Here is an 18,594-nt window from a genome sequence, read left to right as displayed (position 1 = left end):
TGTCTCTCAGCACCAGCAGTCAGCTCACAGGAACACAAGCACAGGGTCGGGGGTCCCTCTGGCCATGGGGACAGGGAGGCTTAAGCCCCGTGTTCCCAAATGCCACTTAGAGAAGAGCTTGGTGAGGTGGGCAGGGAAAGAATCTAAAAGACTCAACAATTGTCCCAAGGAGATGAAGTTAAGCTTAAAGAGACATATCAGTTACCGATTTGTACTAAGTTTAAACTCCAATGAGCTAAATGGAGAATATTTTCTAGCAATTCTGTATAGTGATAGTGTGGGGTAAGGGGCAGAATGGGGCAGAGAATCAAACTAGTTATAGATGCAGTAGTTCTGAGGCTTTAGTGTACATTAGAATCACCTGAACGGCTGGTTAGATCACACATCACTGGGCCCACCCCCAGAGCTTCTGACTTCCATGAAGTCTGAGATGGGGCCTCAGAATTTGCATTTCTAAGAACTTCCCAAATAATGTCCATGTTACTAGTCCTGGAATGCCATCTTGAGAACCACTCTTCTAGAGAGTTAAGGAACACCATGGTCTGAGCACAGCTAAAGGTAGTGAGGTTGAGGCTTCTCTCCGTCTGTCCGTCTGTCTGTCTATCTAGCCATCTATGACCGGAAGTACATATACCAAATGGCAGTTGTGATTATAACTAGGTTGTAAGATTATAGACAGTTTATATTTTTTACTTCATGCATTCTGGACTTTTCTAGTTACCTAAAACGAGCATGTATTTCTCTTGAAATTTAAAAAAAATATATGTCAAAAGTGTTATTCAAAAGATAAAGAGACTTGCTGGTTGGGTCTGTCTAATATAATCCTAGAAAATGAGACTGACCAAGGGGCGGAGCACTCGCTCTTCCTTCCAGGCCTGGGCTGGCCCCTCCCTTCCCAGAACCTTGTGCTATAGACACTTTACAGCAAAAAGCAATCTATTTATAAGACAAAGGAAGCAACCACCAAATAAGTGTGATTCATTCAAGGCCTAAAGCAAATCCCCCAGGCCCTTAAATATCCCCCTCACCCACCTGCTATGGTCCTGGAGATTGCTTAGGAGACTGTTCCCTAAAGGACTTTGGAAGATGTGCATCATCAGCGTTACCTGGTAGGGATCAGCGTTCACTTTCCAACCAGGAAAGCTGTGATCTAATACAACCCCTAGATTGACCTCAGGTCACTAGGAGACTACAGGAGTCTAAGAGGACAGGTGATAGATCAGTTTTGCTGGCAGGTTCAGTATCAAAAGTTCCAGGGCACGCCACCCAGCCTGGAGGAAACAGTGGGCAGCTGTGGGCATCCAGGGGTCATCTAGAGAAGGAGCTAAAGGCCAACTTGCACAAATAACATTAAGACTGAGAAGCTCCCACCTCCGCCTGGCAACAGGGCTGCCTGCTGGGGATGCACTGGAGCACCAAGCTGGAGCTGCCCTGCCTCGGGACAGCTAACATGCACAGAGGCTTGGCAGGGAAGCTGCTGCAAGGGCCAAATGGCCTATACAGGTGGAGAAAATACATTTCACACACGGTTATGTTTTAAAAGCAGTTGGACTGTTTGTGGAAAATTGTCCTTTGAATGTCTCGGGACATCTTATTTTCCAAAGGCAAAATTTTTTGAACAAGAAGAGGTGCCGGAGGCCCGAATCTGGCTCATGATGAAAATGGCAGAATGTATGGCGGCTCTTTTTTAAAAGAAATCTCAGTTCTCATGGGACCCAGTTTGCTTCCTGCAAGCACTGCTGCCCCATCTTGTTTCCAGTCCACGGCCTTCTTTATAAACATGGCTCAAATACAGACTTAAACTCTGCTTCAGGGCTGTCCCAGCTTAGACACTAAGCAGGCTGACTTAGAGTCCTGAGCAGACCAAAAAGATCAATTTAGTTAAGGCGTTAGACTCCGTCTTCTTTGGCCGTAACACCCTGCTGGTGTTATTCCCCTCTCCGCTCAGGGAACCAGTCCTTCAGCAGTGACAGTGACAAGCTGTGGGGCGGTTCTCTCGGACTTTGCCACAGAGCTGACGATCCCTGGCCTCTGTACAGAAGGTGACAGGGACGCAGATGGCCAACTAACCACACGGTATCTGTCCTTTCCTGTGTTATTCTCCCTGCTTGGCTGTGAGCTCCTTGAGGGCAGAAATGTCTGAATCCTCACTGTGACCGTGAATGCCTAGCACTGTGCCTGGTGTATGGTAGGTTCATTCACGTTTGTTGAATGAATAAAGGATTCAGTAAATAGATAACAATTAAAGTGGCACCCATATAGAACAAGCGTTTACTATGTATTCAGCACTACACTAAACAACTTACATTTTGTCATCCCATTTAATCCTTCTAACAAATCATTTTACAAATAAGAAATGGGGAGGGGGAGACTAACTGGGAAAAGAAAGAGGAAAGGGCAAAAGGATGAGGGGAGGGAAGGGAGGGCGGCTGAGGGAAGAGGGAAAGGGGGGAGGAGGATGGATGGAGAGTGGAAAGAAAAGAGGGCGGGATAGGATCACCAGGGGAAGGGGGGGTGGGGAGGGGACTCGAGAAGAGGTGAGGTGGAGAAAGAGTGAAGGAGGGAGAGATTTAGAGAGAGAGCAACTGGCACGTGCAAATAGCTTTGCCCCAAGGGAAGCCCAGGTCCAGCGGAAGGTACCAAGGGGATTTGGGTTGAGCCAGCAGCGCACAGCATCCTGAGGGCTTGACCACAGATGCCTGATGCGATGCCAGAACAGCAGGCAGCACCAAGATCTGACAAGAGGAACCTGCCAGATGCCAGGACCTGGCAGGAAGACTCTCCCCGCAGACCAGATTTGAGAACCAAGCGGGCAGGCTCAGTTAAAGTCTGTCAGCAAGTAGTGAAGCTGGACACGCTGGATTAGAAACCAGAGACTGTAGAGACTGGACTCTAATCCAAGGTTACAAAAGAGATTTAGGCCCAGAACACAAGGCAGGAATCCAGATACAGAACAGAAGCACAAGGAGAGGCCAGGCAAGATGCCTTGGGTCAGATAGGAAAGTGTTTGCATATTTGTTTGTTTTTAAAGTAAAATTACTTCATTGTTTTAGGAAATAAACATGTGGTCATTATAACATAAAATTAAGCAATATGAAAAGGAACAGAGGTCAAAGAATAAAACATTAAATTGTATTAGCGAGGAATGAGCTTTATTCCCATTAGATGGATGCCATTTCAGACAACTCTAAGCACATATACAGACAGAAACATAGATAAATAGGTGCATGGACACACAGATGGACACTTGAACACACAGGTAGATATTTACTAAATGTTACTTTTAAAGTGTGAAAGTTAATTTTACTTGATTTTACTTAGATTTTCTTAAATTTAAATTTTACTTAAATTTGCACCCCGAATTCATACTTCGTCATGTTTTGAAAAACTTCAAGCCAAAAATATAGTGTTTCAAATCATCCCAGACTGTGATATTGCCTTAGGACACAGAGTAGAAATAAACACAGTTCCTCTCTGGAGGACCCACTCACCCCAGAATCCTGAGAATTCCTACAGATCAAGTTCCAAGGACAATGAGCAGCTTAGAATCTAATGTCACAAAACACACAAGAACACAAGTCTCCAGATCTGAGAATAAGCCAAAACAAGAGAGAGGGCTGAAGCACCATTAAATAATTCAGACGTTAGAATTATCAGACACATAATTTAAAATTGCATTTAACATGCTTAAAGAAACCAAAGGGACACTTGAAAAATGATCAAGGAACTAGAAATATAAAGTGTACTGAAACAGATTTCAAGAAGAACCAAACAGGGCCTCCCTGGTGGCGCAGTGGTTGAGAGTCCGCCTGCCGATGCAGGGGATACGGGTTCGTGCCCCGGTCTGGGAGGATCCCATATGCCGCGGAGCGGCTGGGCCCGTGAGCCATGGCCTCTGGGCCTGTGCGTCCGGAGCCTGTGCTCCGCAATGGGAGAGGCCACAACAGTGAGAGGCCCGCATACCGCAAAAAAAAAAAAAAAAAAAGAAGAAGAACCAAACAGAACTTCTAGAAATGCAGGACTTCCCTGGTGGTCCAGTGGTTAAGACTCCACGCTTCCCACTGCAGGGTTCTATCCCTGCTCAGGGAACTAAGATCCGCATGCCGTAGGGTGCAGCCAAAAAATAAAATAAATAAATAAAATAAAATATTGTGATCATTAAAAAAAAAAGAACTTCTAGAAATGAAAAATATCTAATAATTGGAATTAAAACTTTGATGACTGGCTACAAAACAGGTTAGTCACAGCTGAAGAGAGACATAGTGAACTGGAAGTGAGAATTGGAGGGATTATCCAGGATTAAACAGACATGAAGAGATGGAAAAACACCCCCCCAAAAAAAAAGTAAAGATAAAGTAGAAAGGTACAACATATGTATTATTAGAATTCCAGAAAGAGCAGAAGAAAAAGGAGGCAGAAGCAATCTTTGAGGAAATAAAGAGCTCAACATTTTTTTAAAGTGATAAATTACTCTTATGCACAGATTTAAAAAGAAGAAAGAGGACAGATAAAGAGAAATATATCCTGAGATGCATTATAATCAAACTGGGAAATACTAAAACCAAAAAGCAGATCATACAAGTAGCCAGGAAGAAAACACAGGTGAATTTCAAAGGAACAAAAATTAAGTCTCCTCTCAACATAAACCACAGTGTATAGTAGGATGATATCTTGGATAACAGAAATCAGCACTTACATGGTATTTATAATGCACCTAAGAATGTCCTAATGGCTTCTCTTGCTTTAACAACCCATTCACTCCTCAGAATTACAAGGAGGTAGGTACTGATATTATTCTCATTTTACACGCAAGAAAACTGAAGTAGAAATCTTTTTTTTTTTTTTTTTTTTTTGGCTGCGTTGGGTCTCTGTTGCCGCGCGCGGGCTTTCTCTAGTCGTGGCGAGCGGGGCTACTCTTCATTGCAGTGTGCGGGCTTCTCATTGCAGTGGCTTCTCTTGTTGCGGAGCATGGGCTCTAGGCACGCAGCCTTCAGTCGTTGCGGCACACGGGCTCAGTAGTTGTGGCTCTTGGGCTCTAGAGCGCAGGCTCAGTAGTTGTGGCGCACAGGCTTAGTTGCTCCCTGGCATGTGGGATCCTCCTGGACCAGGGCTCGAGCCTGTGTCCCCTGCATTGGCAGGCGGATTCTTAACCACTGTGCCACCAGGGAAGCCCTGAAGTAGAAATCTTAACATGTTCACACAGCTAGTAAATGTCAGAGTTAGAGCTCAAGTCAAGTTAGCCTTGTTTCTGAGACTATGTCCTTGACCACTATATTCAATTAATTCTCTGTGCTTAGAGAAATAACTGTCAGCCTGAATTTTTTACCTGTGAAGGTACCTTTCTATAATAAGGTCATAGGGAGTTTCCTCTTCTGGTAACGGCAGACTATATAATTCAATTAAAATTTTGTGGCTATAATTTAAAACCTTCCCACAAGGAAAGCTCCAGGCCCACATGGCTTCCCTAACAAATTCTACCAAATATTTAATAAAAAGTAAAGCCAATCTTACACAAACTCTACTAAAGTAAAGAAAGCAAGGGGATATTCCAAATTTATTTTTCGAGACAAACATAATCCTGATACCCAAATCTGGCAAGAACATTACAAGAAAGCAAAATTATAAGTCAATCTCACTCATGAACATCGATGTAAAAACTCTTAACCAAAATATTAGCAAACCAAATCCACCAGGGCAATTTGGGAAAAATCTGTTCAGTTAAAAATGCATTTATCCTATGACCTGGCAATCACAATTCTGGGAATTTGCTTCACAGATTTAATTGCCCTCCTATAAAATGATAGTGTTCACATATAGAGTATTTATTGCATCATTGTTTGTATTAGGAAAAGACTGGAGACAACCCAAGTTGTCAACAGTAAAGGCCTCATTAAATAAATTACTATATATACAGACAGTGGAATATTATGCAGCTATATAAATGAATAATGACAATCTCTATGTATTGAAATGAATCATTTCTAAGGTATATTGTTAAATTCAAAAAATCAAAATACAGGAGAGTTTTACAGTATGCTGGCGGTTGTATGAGAAGGTAGAAAATGAGAAATTATATTGATAACTGTTTGTATGAATACTAAGAAATAATAGAAGATTACAAAAGTCTTCTGTTTAGAGAGGTGTGTGAGGAGGTGGGTTGTAGTCGGTGACAGGAGAAGAATTTTTATTGAACTTCCCCTTTTATATTGTGTTTTGACTTTTTGAACCATGGGCTATATTATAAAAACCAAGTAAATATCAAAGAACAATAGTATCTTATGGGGAGAAAATAAAACAAAATTACAATGAAAATACATGACAAAAACTGCATATAAGGAAAGAAAGACATGATTGGAATTGATGTTTACTGTTTGAGATGTTGAGCAAACATCTTGGGTAACTTTAGAAATATAATAAGTTAAGCACTAATGTTACAATTCTAGGCTAATGGCTAAAAGAATAGAAGTAGTAGTGTATAAATTCTGAATCCATAGACCAAGAAAATGGATTAAAAAAATTTAATCTCTCCAAAAGAAGAGACAAGAGAAAAATCACAATGAAAAAGTCACAACAAATAGAACACACAACATAAGATGGTGGAAATAAGTCTAAATACACAAGTAATAACAATATACATATAAATATATTGCTCATTAATGCTCAAAGAGTATCAGAATTTTTAAAAATCCAATTATATGCTGTTTATAAGAGCATGTAAAAAAAATGAATAAGGATATAAAAAGGTTGAAAAAAAAAAAGAAAAGAATAGAATGGAAAAGCTATCCCAGGTAAATATTAACCAAAATAAAGCTACTGAAGTTATATTAAATCAGAAAAATCAATTTTAAAGCATAAAGCCTTCCTGGAAACAAAGTTTAAATTATATAATATTTGATATGATTGATTTAATTGATATAATATTTCTCTAATAACATAGTCTCAAAAAATATAAAGCAAAATTTGACAGAACTGCTAAGACATACAGATGTATGTCTCACAATCATAGTGGGAAATTTTAACATATCTATCTCAGAAATTCATTGTTTCAAGCAGATTAAAAAATAAATAAGTAAGGATATAAACAGTTTGAGCAACATAATAAACAATTTTGACCTAATAGCATATATGTAACTCTGGACCAATAATAAAAGAGAACATATGAAGCAAACATTAAGCATTTGTAAGAATGTCATTTGTAAGAATGACATTGATATTTCTACTGGGCCATAAAATAAATCTCAGTAAATTTCAAACAACTGGTAGCATCAGACTATCCTTTTTTACTACTAGGCTACTAATAGAGAAATTCACAACTAAAGACACATATTACATTATAACATCTAAAGAAAATTAACTCTAATCTTACACAAACTATTAAAAGATTATAAAATAAAAATAATACATGCCAACTCATACTATGAGGCAAACATAACCTTGATTCAAAACCATAGCAAGGGGCTTCCCTGGTGGCACAGTGGTTGGGAGTCCGCCTGCCGATGCAGGGGACACGGGTTCGTGCCCCGGTCCGGGAAGATCCCACATGCCGTGGAGCGGCTGGGCCCGTGAGCCATGGCCACTGAGCCTGTGCGTCCGGAGCCTGTGCTCTGCGGCGGGAGAGGCCACAACAGTGAGAGGCCCACGTACCGCCAAAAAAAAAAAAAAACCATAGCAAGGACATGATAGAAAAGTAATATTTCAGTTCAACCTCACTCATGAACATAAATTCAGAACCCCTACACTAAAATAAATATCATGCTCTTTCTATTGGCAGAGCAAGGGGATAGCAGTCAAAGTAGTGGAGCTACTGAGGTCAGAATAGGCACAGAGGCAGCAATGGTCCAAGGAAGAAGTTCCCAGCACCTGCTCATCACTAGAGGGCTTCAGCTCTGTTTTGAAAGAGTTCTGAGTCTAGGCACAAAATCTAACTCTCACGTTTGTATTGGGGGCTGTGGAGGGGAGTCCTCACCTTTCTAATATAAAATCAACGGGGCTATAATATCTTTGAGTCACAATTTCTTTACCTCAGAAATTTGTAAGTATAATTTCACCGTGTTCTTGCATGTATTGTTCCACTAGTCTTTTGTGGTTTTTTTCCCCCATGGCCTCTCCATTCATCTCTTGATCAACTGGATTTTATCACAAAGTAGTTATTGTTTTATTTGCTTCCAGAATGGCTCATATGTACTTATTCCCTGATTCTTTAATGTTTGTTAATTACTAAGTGTTTTTTTTTCATACTTTTCCTCATGTGATTGTAGGTATTGCTCCATTGAATGTTGGTATGGAAAGTGTAAAGATAACCTGATTCTTTTTCAAAAGATTTTTTTATTCATGGTGACCTAAAGAAGGTTATCTTTTTCCTTCCCCAATAAGCTTAAAAGGATGTAACCCAGAGTCTACCATCTGGACCAATGGTTTTTGTACAACACAGATTATTTTTTTATATCAAACTGAAGTATTCTTTTCTGGGAAATTTTTCTTCTATTAAATCTTTAAATAAATGTTCTATTCTACTTGCTGGGTTATCTACTTCAAGTTTATCAACATTTGATTATTATTATCTCTCTTCCATAGCTGTTATCTTCTCTTTCTCTAATTCCTTTAGTTTCTTTCTAAATCATTTATATTTGTTGAAATTATCTCTAGCTTTTCCTGGATTTCCATGATTACATTTCCAACCACAATTATTCTATTCCTTCCTGTTTCTAAATTATTTATTACTTCTATAGTGATAGTGCTTTATTCTTAATTTTCATTCCTTAGCTTTGCACCTGCATATCCATCTCATTTAGATATTTTATCATCTAATTTCAGAACTCTTCTAAATATTGCATTCAAATTCTTATTAAATTGTTGTATAGAATGAAATATTTGCAGAGAATTTTCTTCTATTCCTTAGATTATTTTTTTTCCAGAATGGCGTCTTCAACTGTCAGCTGCATTCTATATTCCTTTCACTTATTGTTATAATTTCTATTAATATTATTATTTTGGTTGCTATGGTACATAGACCTAAGTGCCACACAGTTTCTTTAGATCTTGTTCATGCTTAAGAGGGAAGTTCTGTCCTCTAATGGAAGGTAGACAAATTCTCCTTGACTCCTTCCCACTTGAAATCGGTTTCCTAATGCTCTATATGAACTGAGTATAAAATTTGATTCGCTTGAAGATAGAGGAAGATTTCAGCTTGGGCTGTATGCAATCTTTGTTGGAAAACTTGGCTCTGACCTGTCTCATGTGAGTTTAATGTCCTGTAAAAGGGTTCCACTTAATATAGTGGGAAGTATTAGTGCTGCACTTCAATTTTGGATTATTTGCTTAATTCAGTGTGAGTCCCTGGAGACTATATGTCATATAAGACTGTCAGTTCCAGTTGTGTACCTCTTCTTTTTACCCACCTCTTCCCAGCAGATATTCTTACTTCCCTAGGTAGAAAAGATCCCAAGCTTCCTTTTCAACTTTTATTCTTTTCCCTTATTAGAAGATATTTGCAAAAATTCTCAGGACTTTGTTAATATTCTTTTTTTCATAACCTACTTCTAAGGGTTGGAAAAAGAAGCATTTGTCTTCTTGATCAGAAGATTAGAAGTTATGTTGAGGTTGTATTTATCTGTTTATGTGGTTGCTATTTGTTTTAGTTTGGGTTTTGTTTTTGTTGCTTTTATTTTATTAGACATAGAGGGAAGTAAACTCTATGCTCCAACTTCATTCCACTACATTTATCTGGAAGCTAGATGGTTACAGACTGACGTGGAGAGATAAGCTTTTGAATAAAAAAGCAGGTTATGAAACAATTGTCTTATTGTTATTAAAATACATATTTGATCAATGTGTGTGTATGTATCTGTATCTATACTGAAGCCTAAAGATATAGATATAGATGAATAGATAGATATAGATATAGATAGATAAATAAAACTATAATATATAAATTTTATATAAAAATTTGTAAGGGTATGTCAACTGAAAAAAATGCCCAACCAAAGATTGTGCATTATGTTTTATTCGGGAACCTTACTGAGGACTATAGCCTTGGAGGCAGCCTCTCAGATGCTCTTGAAGAACGTTCCAAAGAGGTAAGGGAGGAACTAGGATATATAGGAGTTTTTGCTGAAAAGGGAAATGTAGTCGAACATCAAAAGATTACACTAATCATAAAACAGACACCTCAAGTTAATGATTTTAGTGCTTTTCTATGTATGGGAAGATGCAGGAGTCTGGGCTCATTGAAATTATTCCTTTGATGTGCATTTTATCTATCTAGGTCCAGTATCCTGTTTTCTCCATCCTCAATCCCCCTCAGGAAACACTGGGTGGTGGTGGGGTGGGGGGCGGGTTGCAGTGGCTGATGGCTTGATGTTGTGCAGCATTCTTTGTCCACAGGTATATACCAAATGTTAATACTCATCTTCTCTAAATAGTTTTCATTTTCTTCTTATACCTGTCTACATGTCATAAAATTTCTATAATACAAGTGTATTGCTTTTTTTTTTCAAAAGCACGCTGTTTCATTTTTTTCCTTGGTTTTATTTATAGCCTGTCTTTTTCCAAAATGTATTTGACATGGTTTTCAGCAGAAGAAATATACAATGAAGTTAATGAAATAGAAAATAGGGACGAAGGGAAAAACAAAGAAAGCAAATAAGGAAAAGGAGGGATGAACAAAGGAGCTGCAAAAATGATCTGATTCTGTCCTAAAATAAAATGTTACATGTCCACCCTGGAAGGGCCCTAGGCCCTCTTATTTGAGTCAGTGGGATCCAGTTAGGAAAGGAGAGTCAAACAAAGGAATGAAGCAGAGACCTATACCTGCCCTTGAGCTGAGTGCTTCTCTACCCACATAGCCCAGCAGAAAGCAGAATATGCAGCCATGGTCATAAAGGAAGAAGCTGCTCCTTACACCTAGCACCAGCCCAGCCAAGGCCATCAAGAAATATATATGGGGCTTCCCTGGTGGCGCAGTGGTTAAGAATCCTCCTGCCAATGCAGGGGACATGGGTTCAAGCTCTGGTCCAGGAAGATCCCACACGTCTTGGAGCAACTAAGCCCGTGCGCCACAACTACTGAGCCTGCGCTCTAGAGCCTGCGAGCCACAACTACTGAGCCCGATTGCCACAACTACTGAAGCCCACGTGCCTAGAGCCCGTGCTCTTCAACAAGAGAAGCCACCCAATGAGAAGCCCATGCACCGCAACGAAGAGTAGCCTCGCTCACCACAACTAGAGAAAAGCCCGCGCACAGCAACAAACACTCAACGCGCCCAAACATAAAAATAAATAAATTTTTAAAAAACATTTTTTTAAAGAAAGAAATATATATGAATGTGCTTACAGGGTTACTTCAACAAATCAACATTTGGACTATTAAATGGGACATTCAAATTGAAAGCTAACATGGGGACAATTCAGATATTGGCTAATTGTTCTCTTCTGCAGGAATAACACCTTCACACAACTGTCCGTAATGTTTCAGGAGATTATTATCTAGGCATGTGGGTTGGGCAGGCAATGCAGCTGCCCTTCCCACCTCCACACACACATGGACTGTTCTTTTGTTTGATGCTGCCTCGTTTTTGTTAAGTGTGCTAGGGCCCATTTTATTACCTACCACGCACCCAGCCGCCCCAACCCTCATGCCTCTCCATTGTCTACAGGATGAAATACAACTTCCACAAACTGATATTCAAAGCTCTCAACAATCAGACACACCCATCCATCTAAATTATTTCCAACTCAAATGAGCAAAGATTTACTCAGCCTAGTAGATGGCGGTATATAACCACATAAGCTTCCCCTAAAATCTGCCTGCCTAGTAAGAGAGAGAGATATATAAACAAATGTTAATAATACAATGTAATAATGGAATAATTCATTCCTCTGTGTAGGATGAAGGGGCTTTTAGGAAAACCTAAGATGGCTGAGAGTCATCTGAGCTGGCTCTTGGAGTAGGAAGAGGAATTTTGCCAGCTAAGGGAGGGGTTTCCAGGGAGCATGAGAAAGAATACAAAGGTGTAAATGTACTTTTTTTTTTAATATAACAATTTTATAAATTTATTTCTTTTTGGCTGTACGAGGGCTTTCTTTAGTTGTGGCAAGCGGGGGCCACTCTTCATCGCGGTGCGCGGGCCTCTCACTGTCGCGGCCTCTCTTGTTGCGGAGCACAGGCTCCAGACGCGCAGGCTCAGTAGTTGTGACTCACGGGCCCAGTTGCTCCGCGGCATGTGGGATCTTCCCAGACCAGGGCTCGAACCCGTGTCCCCTGCATTGGCAGGCAGATTCTCAACCGCTGTGCCACCAGGAAAGCCCAAATGTAACAGGAAATTCCAGGTAGGAGCTGGTATATGGGGAAAGATGATGAGTCCTCTGCAAATATAAGAGGGTAATGGAACATTAGGATAACTAGAGATAAAGGTCTGGGATTCATTAGCATAGTCCTGGCTCAAAATAAAGAATTGAGAATTAACAACAGGACGATACTAGTTGAAAGTCATGGAACTAGGTTTCTAGCTTTCGGTTCTGATGGAGACAGTTGTAGTGGATCATCACACTCCCTGTAATAACTAAAAAAATAGTGGATACATTTTAAAAATGTACATTTTTAAAGGACATCAGAAATTTGGGAAAGCAAAGACGTCTAAGGGAACAAAGTGCCAGCAAAGGATGGGACCTCCACAGATGAGAAGTGATTAGGGATTGCTTTCTTCCCTCGAGGTGTCCGCTGAGTCTTGATACAAGTGTATGAAGAATCCAGCTTGTTGTAGGCAGAGACTTTACAGGGATAAGGAGAAACCAGTGGAGTTTAGAACAACCTGCGGGTTGGCAAGAGAGACTGGGATCTGTTAGAGCGTTTAATGCAGAGCTAGCTCTCAATGTCTACCAGTTCTCCCCATGTCACATTTTCTGGGTGTGCAGTAACAGCAGGGAGGGAAGCTGGAGCCAGGCTGGAGGGCAGAGAGAGACAGCCACAGTCACCAGGGCTCAGGGTCCAGAGTCCTGCTAGAGGCAAGGACCTATAACACATATAGGATAACACTTTGACCCTATGTCTCACCACATGCAAAAAATAATTCATAGATATATGAAATGTGAAAGCTGAAATTATTTTTTTAAATTGATAAATTGGACTTGGTCAAAATAAAAAAACTTTTACTCATGACAAGACATCATTTAGAGAATTAAAAGAGAAGCTGGTGTGACAAAGCGAGGGAGAGGCATGGACGTGTATACACTGCCTAACGTGGGGTAGATAGATGGTGGGAGGCAGCCGCGTAGCGCGGGGGGATCAGCTCGGTGCTTTGTGACCGCCTGGAGGGGTGGGATGGGGGGGGACGCGGGAGGGAAGGGATATGGGAACAGATGTATATGTATGGCTGATTCACTTTGTTGTAAAGCAGAAACTAATAAAAAAAAGAGAAGCTGGGAGAAAATATTCACCATCTATATATCTGACATAACTTGTATACGATAATATGTAAAGAACTCTTAGAAATCAAGAAGAAAAGCCAAACTATCCAATTAAAAAAGAAACAAGCAAAAGACCCAAGAAGCATTTCACAAATGAAGATATCCAAATGACCATGCAAAGATGCTTAAAATAATTAATCATCAGGGAAATGCAAAGGAAAACCACAAAGAGATACTACTGTTTAATCACCAGAATAAGCTAAAATGAAAAATTGACAATGGCAAGCCTAGGTGAGGATGTGGCACAACTGGAATTTTCATAAATAGCTGCTATGTGTTTAAAATGGTAGAACTTTTTTGGGGAAACTATTTAGTACTTTCAAAAAAAAATGTAAGCATAAGCTTTCTTTAGCAATTCTACTCCAAGCTAATTACCCAAGACATATAAAACTGTATATCCACAAAAGGCTTGTAAAAGGTTTTTCATAACAATTTTATTCACAGTAGCCAAAAACTTAAAACATTCTCCATCAGCAGGAAAATGGATAAAAATAATTGTGGTGCATTCATACAATGGAGTACTAAACAACAGTGAAAAAAAAGAGTGAACTACAGATATACACAACATGAAAGAATCTCAACAAATTATGTAAAATGAGAGAAGTAAGATGTAAAAGAGTACCATCTGCATGATTCCATTTATATGTGACCCAAGAACACAAAAAACTAATATATTGTGATGCAAGAATAGTGGCTCCCCTGAGTTGGGGGGTTGGGAGTGGGCATTGACTGGGAAGGGGCACAAGAGAACTTCCTGAGTGGCTGGAAATATTCTAGATTTTGACCTTGTCATATGGGTATATGAATATTCAAAAAAATTATCAAGCAAACTTACATTTACCAAAGGGAAAAGGGAAGGGGGGGGGATAAATTTGGAGTATGGGATTAACAGATAAAAGCTACTGCACATAAAATAGATAAGCAACAAGGATTTACTGTAGAGCAGTGGGAACTATACTCAATATCATGTAATAACCTATGATGGAAAAGAAAATAGTCAGAATATATATATACATATATATATAACTGAATCACTTTGCTGTATGCTGACACTAACACAATGTTGTAAATCAACTATACTTCAGTTTAAAAAGTTCATCAAGCTGTACACTTAGGATTCATGCATTTTTCTGCATATAAATTATACCTTTAGGTGAAATACTCTTAAAAGACTATATCACCTATGCAATATTCTGGCAGAGAATAAATAACCTCAATCTAATCATAAGGAAATAGCAGATGAATACAAAATGATGTGCTTTCTATTTTAAAAATGTTAATGTCATAAAGGACAAAGAAAGGCTGTGGAAACATTCCAGATTAAAGAAAGCTATGGAAATAGGACAACTAAATGCAATCCCTTGTCCTAGATTGAATCCTGTACTGAGAGGGAAGAAGGCTGTAAAGAACATCATCAGGACAACTGGAAAACTGGACTGTAGACAGTAAGTTAGGTAAGAGTGTCATATCAGTATAACTTTATGAAGTTGACAACTATACTGTAGTGATATAAGAGAATATCCCTATTCTTAGACATACACACTAAAGAATTTAGAGGTAAAGGGCCATGATGTATATGACCTGCCTTCAAACATTTCAAAGAGAGAGAGCAAAAGAAAAGCAAATGAGATAAGATGAATCTATGTGGGTTTTCTTTTCATGGTACTATTTTGCTTTTTCAAATGTTTTTGAAATTGTTTCCAAATAAAAAGCTTTTTTAAATAAAAACATTTTTAAAGAAGCCCATAGGGGATAAAGGTAGACTATAGAATACTGTGTATTCATCCCACATTGTTAACAAAAGTTATTTCTGGAGGGTGGGATTATATGGCAATAGGGGATAAACATTAACTTTTTCTGTATTATTCGAAATTTTCATACTTTTAATATTATCAGGGGAAAAGTGATTTCAATTTTTTTAAAGTACAAAATGACAATTGAAATGTGATTTGACTCATTTTATCTGGTAGCTCAGGCTTGGAGCAAAAGCCAAAACTTAAAACACCTAAGTCCTATTTATTTATCCTTTAAGACAGCTCTATCTCACCTCTTCTAGAAAGTCTTTAGTTTTAGGAAGGATTCTTTTAGTTGCACGTGACACAAACCCAACCCTAACCAATAAATACCAGTGGTAAATATGTCAGCTGTGAAATACAAGGAAGGCTTGAACAAACAATACAAGGGAGAAACTACAGCTGGGCAGCAGGAACAGCAGGAACCATGGCATGAAAAGCACCAGACTCTCCATCTCTTTCATTTAGGCTCCATTCTATCTCGCTACAGCCCATTTTTTTTCCACATGTCAAGAAACATGCTGCCTACAGCTCCTTGAAACTATTCCTCTTAAAATGCACACTCTTAGAAAGAAATAGAAACTTTCGATTTTAGTGTGAAATATTCCAGGGAAGGAAGCAGATTGGCCAGGGTTGGTCAGATTCTTTCTCTAGACCAATCAGCTGTGACCAGAGGATACTGATCAACTTGAATGATGTCCCACCATTGGACCAAGAGTTGAAATTTTATATGAACATGGGAACTCCATCATGAAGGATGTAATGCTGTACTCTCCATAATTCTTAGTTTCTAGCTGTCCTATCTTCTAGTGTTATGGCTATTTGTGTCATCAGTAGACATAAGTTCCTTAGGGATAAGAACCATGTCCCTTTCTCTGTAGATATTTTCTAAATTGATGGCACAATGTTTCCCATATAATAGATGAATTATAAATTCCAAGAGGAGAGAGATGTTATCCATCATTTTCACTGAAAATTGAACCATGCCTGGCACATGGTGGACAATAAATATTTGTTGTGTGAAGGAATAATATATGTTCACTCTAAATAGGATAGATGGATGGATGGATGGATGGATGGATGGATGGATGGGCTGACAGATGGGAGTTGGATAGAGAGCTATGTAGGTTTTCCTCTAGTAAAGATAAACGTGTCCTCTGGGGAAACCAAGGTATGCTTTTTGGGCCCGAATTGGAGGAGCTGAGTGTGGCCATCAGCAAGTACAGTTAATTAACACTTGAAATGATCAGGCTTCTGGTCTTGGCTTCATTACCTGCAACCTGGACAATGCAGCCTTAGGACTATGGGTGAACTGGAGGCTCACTCAGTCTTCAAAAACTTTTCTCTGAAAAATGAAAAGATATCTGAAAACCCAGCTGAGAAGCATTGATGCCCATATAAATTCAATTAGCAAATGCTTAGATACCTGCTGTAGACCAGGCACTATTCAAATTCTAGGGGCCTGGGAGAGAACAAGGCAGAAATAAAAGTCCTATTGCTGTGAAAGCAAAGTACAATTGTTACCAAGGTATATAATAGTAGATCTAACCTAGCTTTGGGGTCAGGAAGGCTCCCTGGAGGAACTGATATTTCAGGCTCGCACTGGAAGTAAGTAGAAGTTAACTAAGTAAAGAGCCAAGAGAGAGGGAAGTGTTCCAGGCAGTGGGTATAAAAGCCCACAGCTTGAACTTAAGAGGAACTGAAAAATAATTACATGTATCAAGACTTATCTATAAGGATGATCATTAGAGTAACATTTATGAGAATGAAAAATGAAAAATAACCCATGTGTCCAATAACAGGGGAATAATTAAATAAGCTATGATACAGAGGATTTTTAGGCCAGCAAAGAAAGTCTATATGATATTATAATGATGAATACATGTCGGTATTCTGACATGCATTTGTCTAAATCCATAGAAAGTGCACCACTAAGAGTCAGCCCTAATGTAATCTATGGACTTTGAGTGATTACCATGTATCAGTGTAGGCTCATCAATTGTAACAAATGTACCACCCGGGTGGGTGATTTGATAATGGTAGAGGCTATGCATGTGTATGGACAGGAGGTATGTAGGAAATCTCTCAATTTTGCTGTGAACCTAAAACTGCTCTTAAAAAAAAGTCTAAAATAAATAAGCTATCCTATCCATGCAATAGAATCCAACAAACCATTAAAAATAACTCTACAAATGACAATGCTCAAGATACATCATTCAGTTTAAAAAACTGTACAAGGACATGCAATCAATATGATCCGAATTTTGCTCTATCTGTATTTCATTTTATGTATGCATTGCTTGTCCAGGCCTATTACCCTATAATTCTACCTGTAATCATATCTGGGTAGTAGAATACAGGTGATAATTTTCTACTTTGTGCTTTTCAGTATTTTTCAAATTTAAAAAAATGAACACGCACTTCTTTTGTTGTGGAAAAAAATGTTACAGAAGGATCAGGCTTGCTTTTTAAGGCCCCAAGCTGTGTTGCTAAGCAAAGCTGCCTTCCTTGGGTCCCTCTGGTGCCACCTTCCACAGGAGGCCCCAGCTCAGAGCTACCTGGGGTGGTGAGGTTCCTGCCCCTGCCTCTTCCTGTGTGGGTGTTTTCCTCCCTCAGGAGGGTTTGTTTTATTTTCAATACACAAGTGCTACTGCTCTGAAAATGACCTCGCTCGATGAAAGCTTCATTAAGGGGCTTGACTGCAATAGAAACACGGGATAGAGCCAAGCTGCTCTAAGCCAGGAGTCTGAGAAAAGCTGCTCACCCCTGTGGCTGCAGCACCAAGGTGTACATGGGTCTCTGTTTGCTGAGGAATAGGGGCTGCTGTTTCTCTGCTGCCCCCGCCACCTCCCCATGCAGTGCAGAAGTGGCCCCCTCCACCCCGAAACAATGGGCTCCTTCCAAGGTGGAAGATTCCACGAGTGAAGCAGGAAGAGGGTAAGGGGATGCTTCTGAAAGTGAGTGCATCCATGTCTCATTTCAAGCACTTGGTCTCAGCCTTGGCCCCTACATTGGAATCACTTGCAGAGCTTTCAAAACCACTGATGCCTGTGGACCATGACCAGAGGTCCTGATTTAATCCGTTTGAGCTGTGACCTGGGCTTGGTGATCTGGTGCTCTTTTCATCTTCTTTTCCAAGCTTAATGCCTGAATTGCATTTTCCCCCTTGAGCTATTCCCTAATAAGAAGGCCCTTCCCACATCACCGTCCTGCCAGGCTCTCTCTCCTTTCCAACATTTTAAAGCCAATTCTGAAATTCCATTTCCTGGAGGAACTTCCAGTTCTGCTGCGAAGGCTGTGTGGTCTAAAGGCGAGTCTCTTAACCGCTGTGAGCCTCA

This window comes from Mesoplodon bidens (genome assembly GCF_964165515.1).
Source record: "Mesoplodon bidens genome assembly, chromosome: 8".
NCBI lineage: Eukaryota > Metazoa > Chordata > Mammalia > Artiodactyla > Ziphiidae > Mesoplodon > Mesoplodon bidens.
Note: the sequence above shows the minus strand (reverse complement) of the source record.